General features: G+C 39.5%; 1 pseudogene; it reads right to left on the bottom strand.

Annotated features, from left to right (window-relative positions):
- Window positions 1-6,868: 6,868 nt before the first annotated feature.
- On the bottom strand, window positions 6,869-7,881 carry LOC137223030 (hsp90 co-chaperone Cdc37 pseudogene; annotated as a pseudogene).
- Window positions 7,882-13,261: the final 5,380 nt, after the last annotated feature.

A 13,261-nucleotide genomic window follows, 5' to 3' on the forward strand; every position in this document is an offset into this window, starting at 1 on the left:
AATAGTGGGGTGGGTGGGGAGACAAATTAGGATTTGGGATGAGCTACTATATATGAAATAAACAACAAGGACCTACTATATAGCACAGGGAGTGATATTCAATATCTTGTAACAACATATAATCGAAAATAATCTGAAAAAGAATATATATATATATATATGACTGAATCACTGTGCTGTATATCTGAAACCAACACAACATTGTAAATCAAATATACCTCAATTAAAAAAACAAAATTAAATAAACCATAATGTTATAAAAGACCACAGATCCCTACAATATAAAAACAATAATAATCTTGTGTAGCATATTTGAAGGCTGCTAATAGAGTACACCTTAATATTTCTCATCTCAAGAAAAAAATTGTAACCGTGGTGATACTGACTAGACTTATTATGGCAATCATTTCGAAATATATACAGATATTATATCATTGTGTTGTATACCTGAAAAAAATATAATGTTTTATGTCAATTATACCTCAATAAAATTTTTAAGATAATAAGCACTAAAAATAAGAAGTCTGTTCTGTTGAATTATGACATAAAATCAAATAATAAAATCTGTATTTGTCAGTAAGTGCCACCCTCAGGAAAACAGTCTGGTTAAGAGCAGGGGCTATGTGCCACATGAAGCAGCTGACTGAGCTGGAAAAGCTTGGCCTTTAGGGGCTTATCTGTATGTGTCTCACTTCTCTGTGTCTCACTTTCCTCCTCTATAAATTTGTGATAATACCTACTTCACATAATGTCTGACATACTTTCCATTGGCCTCAACTCTTTCTCTGTACTTCTGTGTCCCATTTCTCTGCTGACCTGTAAAGACCACATCAGCTTGGCTCCCAAGCCTGTATTCCGGACAAGGGGAAGCACTGTCAGGAGACGGGAAGTAAGGAGGAGTGAGAATTCAGGGGAAGTCTCCCTCCTGCCCCATGACTTTGCAGGGAACTTCCCTGACTACAGCTCAGGTTGAACAAACCTCCTCTGGCCCTGGGTCACCCAGGAATACTGTGCCTCCTGTACCCCTTTATGTCAGGGGCTGATGACTTTCTTCCCAGGATGCACCCACAAGATTCATCCTTCTTGGTTCCCTATATCCTGCCCGCTCCTCTGTAAATAGTACCTTCATAAAAAAATGCCTTCAAAAATCCTAGCTAAGCGTGCCATCTGTTTCCTGTCAGGACTTGGATTGAATACACTGATCAATAAATACTATTTTTTTAAACATCTTTAGTGGAATATAATTGCTTTACATTACTATATAACAAAGTGATTCAGGTATATGTATACATATATCCCCATATCCCCTCCCTCTTGGGCCTTCCCCCCACCCTTCCTATTCCACGGCTCTAGGTGGACACAAAGCACCGAACTGATCTCCCTGTGCTATGCAGCTGCTTCCCACTAGCTATCTGTTTTATATTTGGTAGTATACATATGTCCATGCCACTCCCTCACTTTGTCCCAGCTTCCCCTTCCCCTTCCCCGTGTCCTCAAGTCCATTCTCTACATCTGTGTCTTTATTCCTGTCCTGTCTCTAGGTTCCTTTTTTTTTTAGATTCCATATATGTGTATATACATACAGTATTTGTTTTTCTCTTTCTGACTTACTTCACTATGACAAACGCTAGGTGCAACCACTTCACTACAAAAAACTAAGTTTCATTCTTTTTCATGGCTGAGTAATATTCTATTGTATATATGTGCCACATCTTCTTTATCAATTCATCTGTCAATGGACACTTAGGTTGTTTCCATCTCCGGGCTATTGTAAATAGAGCTGCAATGAACATTTTGGTACATGACTCTTTTTGAATTCTGGTTTTCTCAGGCTATATGCTCAGCAGTGGGATTGCTGGGTCATACGCTAGTTCTATTTTTATACTTTTAAGGAACCTCCATACTGTATAGTGGCTGTATCAACTTACATTCCCACCAACTGTGCAAGAAGGTTCCCTTTTCTACACACCCTCTCCCACATTTATAGTTTGTAGATTTTTTGATCATGGTCATTCTGACGAGTGAGAGGTGATACCTCATTGTAGTTTTGATTTGCATTTCTCTAATGATTAATGATGTTGAGGATCCTTTCCTGTGTTTGTTGGCAATCTGTATATCTTCTTTGAAGAAATCTCTATCTAGCTCTTCGGCCCATTTTTGGATTGGGTTGTTTGATTTTTGATATTGAGCTGCATGAGCTGCTTGTATATTTTGGAGATTAGTCCTCTGTCAGTTGCTTCATTTGCAAATATATTCTCCCATTCTGAGGGTTTTCTTTTAGTCTTGTTTATGGTTTCCTTTGCAGTGCAAAAGCTTTTAAGCTTCATTAGGTTCCATTTGTTTATTTTTGTTTTTATTTTCATTTCTCTAGGAGGTGAGTCAAAAAGGATCTTCCTGTGATTTATGTCATAGAGTGTTCTAGGTTTTCCTCTGAGTTTGATAGTGTCTGGCCCTACATTTAGGTCTTTAATCCATTTTGAGTTTATTTTTGTTTATGGTGTTAGGGAGTGTTCTAACTTCAATGTTTTACTTGTTAAAGTACAGTTTTCCCAGCACAACTTATTGAAAAGGCTGTCTTTTCTCCATTGTATATTCTTTCCGCCTTTATGAAAAATAAGGTGACCTTATGTGTGTGGGTTTATCTCTGGGCTTTCTATCCTATTCCATTGATCTATATTTCTGTTTTTGTGCCAGTACCATACTGAGTTGATTACTGTAGCTTTATTGTAGAGTCTGAAGTCTGAGAGCTTGATTCCTCCTACTCCATTTTTCTTTCTCAACATTGCTTTTGCTCTTCAGGGTCTTTTGTGTTTCCATACAAATTGTGAAATTTTTTCGTTCTAGTTCTGTGAAAAATGCCAGTGGTAGTTTGAGAGGGATTGCATTGGATCTGTACATGTCTTTGGGTAGGAAAGTCATTTTCACAATGTTGACGCTTCCAATCCAAGAACATGGTATATATCTCTCCATCTGTTAGTATCATCTTTAATTTCTTTCATCAGTATCTTTTAGTTTGCTGTATACAGGTCTTTTATCTCCTTAGGTAGGTTTATTCCTAGGTATTTTATTCTTTTTGTTGCAATGGTAAGTGGGAGTGTTTCCTGAATTTCTCTTTCAGATTTTTCATCATTAGGGTATAGGAATGCCAGAGATTTCTGTGCATTAATTTTGTATCCTGCAACTTTACCAAATTCATTGATTACTTCTAGTAGTTTTCTCATACAGTCTTTAGGATTCCCTATGTATAGTATCATGTCATCTGCAAACAGTGACACCTTTACTTCTTCTTTTCTGATTTGGATTCCTTTTATTTCTTTTTCTTCTCTGATTTCGCTGTGGATAAAACCTCCAAAGCTATGTTGAATACTAGTGGTGAGAGTAGACAACCTTGTCTTGTTCCTGATCTTAGTGGAAAGGCTTTCAATTTTTCACAATTAAGAATGATGTTGGGTTTCCCTGGTGGCACAGTGGTTGAGAGTCCGCCTGCCGATGCAGGGGACGTGGGTTCGTGCCCCGGTCCGGGAAGATCCTTCATGCCGCAGAGCTGCTGGGCCGTGAGCCATGACCGCTGAGCCTGCACGTCCAGAGCCTGTGCTCTGCAACAGGAGAGGCCACAACAGCGAGAGGCCTGCGTACTGCAACAAACAAACAAACAAACAAAAACAATAAAAAAGAATGATGTTGGCTGTGAGTTTGTCATATATGGCCTTTATTATGTTGAGGTAAGTTCTCTCTGAACTTACTTTCTGAATTGTTTTTATCATAAATGGGTGTTGAATTTTGTCGAAAGCTTTCTCTGCATCTATTGAGATAATCATATGGTTTTTATCCTTCAGTTTGTTAATATGGTGTATCACATTGATTGATTTGCATGTATTTAAGATTCCTTGCATTCCTGGGGAAAAACCCCCAATTGATCATGGTGTATGATCCTTTTAATGTGTTGCTGGATTCTGTTTGCTAGTATTTTGCTGAGGACTTTTGCATCTATGTTCATCAGTGATATTGGCCTGTAGTTTTCTTTCTTTGTGACATCTTTGTCTGGTTTTGGTATCAGGGAGATGGTGGCCTCATAGAATGAGTTTGGGAATGTTCCTCCCTCTGCTATATTTTGGAGGAGTTTGAGAAGGATAGGTGTTAGCTCTTCTCTAAATGTTTGATAGAATTCGCCTATGAAGCCATTTGGTCCTGGGCTTTTGTTTGTTGGAAGGTTTTTAATTACAGTCCCAGTTTCAGTGCTTGTGATTGGTATGTTTATATTTTCTGTTTCTTCCTGGTTCAGTCGTGAAAGGTTTGCATTTCTAAGAATTTGTCCATTTCTTCCAGATTGTCCATTTCATTGGCATGTTGTTCCTTGTAGTAATTTCTCATGATCCTTTGTAATTCTGCGGTGTAAGTTGTTGCTTCTTTTTCATTTCCAATTCTATTGATTTGAATTTTCTCTCTCTTTTCTTGATGAGTCTGGTTAATTAATGGTTTATCAATTTTGTTTATCTTCTCAAAGAACTAGCTTTTAGTTTTATTGATCTTTGGTATTGTTTCCTTCATTTCTTTTTCATTTATTTCTGATCTGAGCTTTATGATTTCTTTTCTTCTCCTAACTTTGGGGTATTTTTTGTTCGTCTTTATCTAATTGCTTTAGGTGTAAGCTTAGACTGTTTATTTGAGATGTTTCTTGTTTCATGATGTAAGATTGTATTGCTATAAATTTCCCTCTTAAAACTGCTTTTGCTGCATCCCATAAGTTTTAATTCATCATGTTTTCATTGTCATTTGTTTCTAGGTATTTTTTGATTTCCTCTTTGATTTCTTCAGTGATCCCTTGGTTATTATGTAGTGTATTGTCGAACCTCCATGTGTTTATATTTTTTACAGATTTTTTCCTGTAATTCATATCTAGTCTCATAGCACTGTGGTCGGAAAAGATACTTGATACGATTTTATTTTTCTTAAATTTACCAAGGCTTGATTTGTGACCCAAGATACGATCTATCCTGGAGAATGTTCCATGAGCACTTGAGAAAAATGTGTATTCTGTTGTTTTTGGATGGAATGTCCTATAAATATTAAGTCCATTTTGTTTAATATATCATTTAAAGCTTGTGTTTCCTTATTTATTTTCATTTTGGATGATCTGTCCATTGGTTAAAGTGGGGTGTTAAAGTCCCCTATGATTGTGTTACTGTCGATTTCCCCTTTTATGCCTGTTAGCATTTGCTATGTATTGAGGTGCTCCTATGTTGGGTGCATAAATATTTACAATTGTTATATCTTTTTCTTGGATCGATCCCTTGATTATGTAGTGTCCTTCCTCGTCTCTTGTAAGTGTCTCTATTTTTAAGTTTATTTAGTCTGTTATGAGAATTGCTACTCCAGCTTTCTTTTGATTTCCAGTTGCATGGAATATCTTTTTCTGTTCCCTCACTTTCAGTTAGTATGTGTCCCTGGGTCTGAACTGAGTCTCTTATATGCAGCATATATATGGGTCTTGTTTTTGTATCCATTCAGCCAGTCTATGTCTTTTGGTTGGAGCATTTAACACATTTACATTTAAGGTAATTATCGATATGTATGTTCCTATTACCATTTTTAAAATTGTGTTGGGTTTGTTATTGTAGGTGTTTTCCTTCTCTTGTGTTTCCTGCCTAGAGAAGTTCCTTTACAGTTGTTGTAAAGCTGGTTTTGTGGTGTTGAATTCACTTAGCTTTTGCTTGTCTGTAAAGGTTTTAATTTCTCCCTCTAATCTGAATGAGATCCTTGCTGGGTAGAGTAACTTTAGTTGTAGGTGCTTCCCTTTCATCACTTTAAATACGTCCTGCCACTCCCTTCTGGCTTGCAGAGTTTCTGCTGAAAGATCAGCTGTTAACCTTATTGGGTTCCCTTGTATTTGTTGTTTTTCCCTTGCTGCTTTTAATTTTTTTCTTTGAATTTAATTTTTGATAGTTTGATTAATATGTGTCTTGGTGTGTTTCTCCTTGGATTTATCCTGTATGGGACTCTCTGCACTTCCTGGACTTATTTCCTTTCCCATATTAGAGAAAGTTTCAACTATAATCTCTTCAAATATTTTCTCAGTCCCTTTCTTTTTCTCTTCTTATTCTGGGCCCCTTATAATTCAAATGTTGGTGTGTTTAATGTTGTCCCAGAGGTCTTTGAGACTGTCCTCAATTCTCTTCTTTTTTCTTTATTCTGCTCTGTGGTAATTATTTCCACTATTTTATCTTCAGGTCACTTATCGTTCTCCTGCTTCAGTTATTCTTCTCATGATTCCTTCTAGAGAATTTTTAATTTCATTTTTTCTGTTGTTCTTCCTTGTTTGCTCTTTAGTTCTTCATGTCCTTGTTAAATGTTTCTTGTATTTTCTTCATTCTATTTCCATAATTTTGCATATCTTTAATAACAGTACTCTGAGTTCTTTTTCAGGTAGACTGCCTATTTCCTCTTCATTTGTTTGGTCTGGTGAGTTTTTACTTTGCTCCTTCATCTGTTGTATATTGGAAGATAATTGCTGTTTACTATATAGAATACTCAGTGTGGATGAACAGTGAAAACATAGCCCACGGTGACTGGAGCAGGCCCCTCTGCTGGGGACCCCATCCCTACCCCGTGGACCAGGCTGGCAACATCTACCCCTCCCTGGATCCCCGAGCCTTTTGCATAATGCTGAAGTGGGGGAGCTGCAGGCAGTGAAGTCCATTGACTCAAAGCAAAGACTTGGATGAGCACTGGGGGTATGGCAGCAGTGGAGCAGTTGGGCAGGCCCCTACAGGCTAGGTGGGGGAGCAGCAAAAGTGGAGGAAGCCAGGAGCTAGGGAGATGGTGTCTATTTCTGTTTTCTGAAAACGGGCACACAGGGACCTGCAGGCAGTCAGGAAGCAGCTGAGGTGGGCCATGTGCTGACATCTTTCTCATCACCCGGCTTGGAGGCTTCCAGCAAAGGGTCCCCGGGACTCATCTCCTCCTCCTCCTTGGCCTCGTTGGACTTGGAGTTGGGGATCCAGAGGCTGGAGTTGATGCAGTGATGCCTGTGGTACTTCATGTCGGTGGGGTCCATCTTGCTGATGGCATCTTGTAGAATCTGCACATCATTCACCTCAAAGCATTTCTGGAGTTCCTCAGGGAGGGACTCGTATACCTTGATGGGGTCCAGGCTGCTCAGCCAAGCTGCTGCTTGCACTCTTCCTCCTCGTACTCCTTCATGACCTTTTTTTTTCCTTCATGACCTTCTTGATGCGCAGCTTGGCCCGGCCCTGCACGTAGTCTTTGAAGGCCTCCAGCTTGTCATTGAAGCCTTCCATGTACTGACGGTTGGCAGTCTTGATCTTGGTGAAGAATTGCCAGAAGCAGGCACGAGGGTCCACCTTCAGGCTCTTGGCCAGCTCCAGGATGAACTGCATGACAATGGTCTGGTGGGTCACCTGCTCCATCAGTGCACATTTCTCCTCCACCTTTAGGTCAAAGCACAAAATAACCAGGTAAGTTGGTGGTCTCCTCGCACACCAGGTGGACGTTGTCCAACAGGTACTTCTGGCTGTCATCCCAGCAGCAGAGCATGCTGAAGTGCTTGATCTGTTTCTCATACTTTTCCATGAAGGCTTTGTGTTTCTGCTCCCTCACCTCCTCCAACTCCACCTCCGCTTGCTCAGGCTTGGTATTGACTATGCTCTTGCTGAAGCCGTCCTTGCTGAGCGGGTCCACGTTCCAGGGCATGCTCTTCTCCTTCTTGCACATCTCCTCTAGCTTCTGCTCCCAGCTCCGCTCCTCCTTGCACAGCTGCTGTGCCTCAGCCTACAACCGTTACAGCTCGGCCCTGCTGCCCACGCCCTTGGCCACCTCCAGCCCCTTCAGCTTCCACTGGCACTCAGACACCTGTCTTCTCATTTTGCTTAACTTACTGTGTTTGGGGGTCTCCTTTTTGCCAGCTGCAGGTTCGTAGTTCCCATTGTTTTTGGTGTCTGACCCTAGTGGGTAAGGTTGGTTCAATGGGTTGTGTAGGCTTTCTGGTGGAGGGGACTGGTGCCTGTGTTCTGGTGGATGAGGCTGGATCTTGTCTTTCTGGTGGACAGGACCATGTCCGGTGGTGTATTTTGGGATGTCTGTGACCTTATGATTTTAGGCAGCCACTCTGCTAATGGGTGAGGACGTGTTCCTGTTTTGCTAGTTGTTTGGCATGGGGTGTCCAGCATGGGAACTTGCTGCTCATTGAGTGGAGCTGGGTCTTAGCATTGAGACGGAGATCTCTGGGAGACCTCTCGCCAATTGATATTACATAGGGCCAGGTTGGCTCTGGTGGCTTAATGTCCTGAATTTGGCTCTCCCACCTCAGAAGTTCAGGCCTGACACCTGGCCGGAGCACCAAGACACTGTCAGCCACATGGCCGCAGACGTAAGGAGTTTCTTGCCTTTTGGGAAGTCTGAGGTCTTCTGCCAGTGTTCAGTCGGTGTTCTGTAGGAGTTGTTCCACATGTGGATGTATTTTTGATGTACTTTGGGGGAGGAAGGTGATCTCAATGTCTCACTCCTCTGTCTTTTTCTTTCTTTTTTTTGGTCACAGTTAAAAAATGTCATTCATGAATATTTTAAAATATTATGGACAATGTATCCTAATATTGATGTATTTTTGAAATGAAATTCTGCTGCTTTTTGTGTCAACTAATTCATGGGTGATTAAGTTGTTCAAGTTTTCTAGTTTGCACACCAAGGGGCCATTAAAAATTAGCAAGTGAGTGAAATAATGAGCCTTGACTTTCTCAACTGTAATAATCTAAATGTAAGTGTTTCATTCTAGAACTAGCATGTCCTTTCATTTTATGAGTAATACATACAAATTAATTAATCCAAATCTGGATTTGGTATATAAATACCCAGGGAGAGATTTATGTATTGATATAAAAATGCAAATATTTGAAGTGAAAATGTGGAAAGTGGCCATCAGATAACTAAAGCCTTCAATGTGCTGACATCTGGTAGCTGTCTGGAAAATTTACAATCAAAACTGGACTAGAACATGAGAGAAGTAAAAGGAAAAGAACCTTTGGGAAAATGTATCACTAAACAGCACTAACACGGTATGACAGGTGTCTTGAGTAGAAGTGACTGAGAGAATGCTAATGCCTTGAGGATGCAGTGTCTGGGGGGACTTGGACATCTTGGCCTCCTGAGGAATTCAGGTAGGTTATCACAACATGAATAAATCTTAGGTACATAAAGTGTAACAAGAAATAGCCATGAATTAACGGGCTGGTCGTCCCCAGATCACTAAATTGCAGAGGCAAATGGAATGGGGTTTATACAAAAGAAGAACAAGAGCAATCTGTTCTTATCACTTCACTAAGGATTTACAACAATAAGGGGACAGAAGGAATTCTGTAATTATTCCTTCACTCATTCATTCCTTTAATGCATTTTTAGAGCACATCTGATGTTCAGAGCATGACAGCGACCATCTAATATTTGCTTGACCTTTTTTGTCTCTAGTTTTATCCATCGTACCCCTCTTCCAGAAAGCAAATTCCATTTTGCTGAGTTACCTTTCCATCCAAATTCTTAGTGGCACAGCCAATCTCACCTCTGGGAATCTTTCCCTGGACAGAAAAGCACCAAATGTAAAGATATATGAACAAGAAAAATGGATTGCAGCCTTTTTTATAGGGGCAAAACCTGTAAACAAAAGGAATATTCATCAGTGGGAGAATGAATGAATATACTGTGGCTTATCTATGACATGAAAAAGTATGCAGCTTTTTTAAAGAATGATTTCAATCCATACCAATGAACCTGAAGGAACTTCTACAACTTATTGTTGACTTACAAAAGCAATAGGGAGAGATGTATATATAATGAATTCTACTTTTGTAAAACAATGACTTAAAAATTTCCCTATAATGTGTGTTTATATATGATTATATGCCCTGGGAAAGGTATGGGGAGATGCACACTTGGCAGTTAAAAATGACAAGGTGGAGAGAGGACATAAAAAATAAAAGATTTAAGATGTCACATTCAAAAACAGCATGTTTCATATATCATTTAAGTAAAAATTTAAGCTATGTGTTATGTAGGTATAAAATGTTAATGGTAGTTATCTCAGGGTGGTGGAACTTTAATTTACATGGCTTTCATTTTCTTCCTTACACTGTAAATTTTTTTCAACTTTACAGTATTAAAAATCTGTTAATATTACAAAAAAAAATTTTTTTTTAATTTTATAGTAAACCACCAGGCCACAGATTCCTTACACTAGACTCATAAAAAAAAAGTCCTGAATAGTGGGCTGCTTTCCATATTTTATTTTTCTATTATTTTTATTGAAGTATAGTTGATTTACAATATTATATAAGTTACAGGTGTACATTATAGTAATTAATAATTTTTAAAGGTTATACTCCATTTACAGTTATTATAAAATATTGGCTATATTCCCCGTGTTGAACAATATATGTTTGTAGCTTATTTTATACCTAATAGTTTATACTTCTTAACCCCCCACCCCTATATTTGCCCTCCCCTATTCCCTCTCCCCACTGGTAACCACTAGTTTGTTCTCTATATCTGTGAGTCTGCTTCTTTTCTGTTTTATTCACTAGTTAGTTGTATTTTTTAAATTCCACATATAAGTGATATCATACAGTATTTGTCTTTCTCTCTCTGACTTATTTCATTTAGCATAATGCCCTCTAAGCCCATCCATATGGCTGCAAATGGCAAAATTTCATTCTTTTTTTATGGCTAATATTCCATTGTGTATATATGTACCACATCTTCTTTATCCATTTATCTGTTGATGGACACTTAGGTTGCTACCATATTTTATCAATTGTAAATAATACTGCTATGAATATTGGGGTACATGTATCTTTTCTAATTAGTGTTTTTATGTTTTTCAAATATATACCTTTTGGATATATATGCTTCCCATATTTTCTTCCCACAGGAAGATGTGGGCCAATGATACTAATGTTGATGCTGATTTTCCACTGGCCATGTGACTACAATGTTACACTGTCTTCTGCACATCTTATTCAAGCTTCACCTTATCATTTGTTTGGACTTAATTTCGCTATGGAAACCAACATATTCATTAGAGCTTATGTGAATGTTATTCACAGAGACTGGAAAGAATCATGTAAATGTTTTCCCAGACATTGCTGCCCCTAAGTGATCATTCTGCCAAAAGCAGGCCTGATATCTACCTCTCCTACCCCTTACTAAGCTCATAACAGAACAATGTAATGATGACCTCCCTCTTATTGTTCTATAGATCTTGAGGACCTCAGCTAAGCATGCACATTCCAGTGGTCGTAAGTTAACCAGGACCTGGTTAGCTTTGCAGAGCAAGGTGGCAGAAAAGCTCCATTTATTTTGTTCTAACAGAGAGAACTAAATATAATGATAACAAAAGCTTTTTACTAATGTTAAAAAGGAATTTTAACTTTTCATAAGCATTATATAGGGCACAGTCAAGAGTTTAAAAGTTCACTCAGACACTTTATGCTGAGTATAAACCAAGTAAACCAAATAAGCTCCCAATGGGTGAGGCTCCTGGAGGTGGGATTTGTAATGCCAATGAATACCCAGCAGTGGCACCAGAAACAGAGAGGAGTTTATCCATCAAACATGATTGTCCCTCCTCCAAGAGCAAGCAGCACTGTAAAAGTCACAGGCCAATTGACCTCCAAGGAGGTCCAACCCATGATGATTTCTGAATTAATTAGGTATGTTGCTTTCTAGTTTTCTGCATACATCATCCCCTGAATTTAACACATTTGTTGAGTATTTAACTGTGTTCTAATTTTTTTTTTTAGTAGATAAGAAAAGTGAAGCAGACAGATTTAAAAACTTATTTAAGCAAAACAGCTGACAAGGGCTTCCCTGGTGGCTCAGTGGTTGAGAGTCCTCCTGCTAATGCAGGGGACACGGGTTCAAGCCCTGGTCTAGGAAGATCCCACATGCCGCGGAGCAACTAGGCCCGTGAGCCACAACTACTGAGCCTGCGCGTCTGGAGCCTGTGCTCCGCAACACGAGAGGCCGCGATAGTGAGAGGCCTGCGCACCGCGATGAAGAGTGGCCCCCGCTCACTGCAACTAGAGAAAGCCCTCGTACAGAAACAAAGACCCAATGCAGCCAAAATAAATAAGTTAATTAATAATTTTTAAAAAATCTGACAAAATAAATTAAAATTTGTTGTCTGTGTGACCTTTCCAGAATGCAAGCTCCCTGAGGGCAGGAGCATTTTTTACTATTCATTTCTGTATCTCTAGTGCCTGGGACACTCGCCAGCACATGAGAGGCTTTCGGTAAATATCTGTTGGATGGATGAACGACTCCGTTCATTAGAGTATTGTCCTTTATATTCTATTAAAAAAATTGAAGGAAGTTTATTGATATGGGGTGTCCAGAGCCTGCAGAAAGAAACACAGCATAGATTAAACCAATTACTTTTAATTCCAAATGCTTTAAATGCAAACATTCCCCATTGATTAGAAGACAGGGTTGTAAAAAATGTAATTACACATTCATTTTGATGAGTCCTTTCACCTGTTCTTCTTGTGCACATATCTTTATAATAATTCTCATAGTGGAAAACTGCAGGGAGTCCCATGGCAACAGGGCCTATGCTTTGCCAAGAAGAGACACATAGGTTCCCTCATTTTGTGATTTAATTTACCGATGAAGCAGGGAAGAGGAACTACAGGAAGAGATAAAAAGGAAAATCATTATCTCACTGAATCATCGATATTTTCTAGGTGGATGCATCCATGGAGTTAATAAACTGGTAGGCAGTTCTGATGTATTCACTGTCCTCCCTATCCTCTCTGCAAATATGGAGACACACCCTCAGCCCTAGCAACTCCCAGAGCCACCCACAACAGGAATGCATCACTGAGCACCCACATCATCCTTTGGCTTCTCTCTCTGAGCTTCCTGATTCCCTTCCTGTTTTCTGATTGCTGCTTCCCTGCCCATCTCTCTCCCTGCCCTCTCAATGCCATCACCCTACAAGGTTCCGTCATAGTTCTTGGCATCTGGGCACCCCAGCACAGTGGCCCCTTACCCCTTGCCACAGCATCAACACTTCCACTTTTGCAAATCTGGATCTCCAGCCCCAACTCTCTCAAGGGCCCAAGGCCAGCATTTCCAACTTTGTGCTTGTCATCTTCCAGAAGGGAAGGTACGTCACAGGTCAAACACTGCAGAAAGGTGGACAAAGGGAAGAACTGAGATAACACTTTGGGATCTAGGAGATCATTGATGATGTGCA

The sequence above is a fragment of the Pseudorca crassidens genome, chromosome 4 (genome assembly GCF_039906515.1).
Source record: "Pseudorca crassidens isolate mPseCra1 chromosome 4, mPseCra1.hap1, whole genome shotgun sequence".
Lineage (NCBI taxonomy): Eukaryota > Metazoa > Chordata > Mammalia > Artiodactyla > Delphinidae > Pseudorca > Pseudorca crassidens.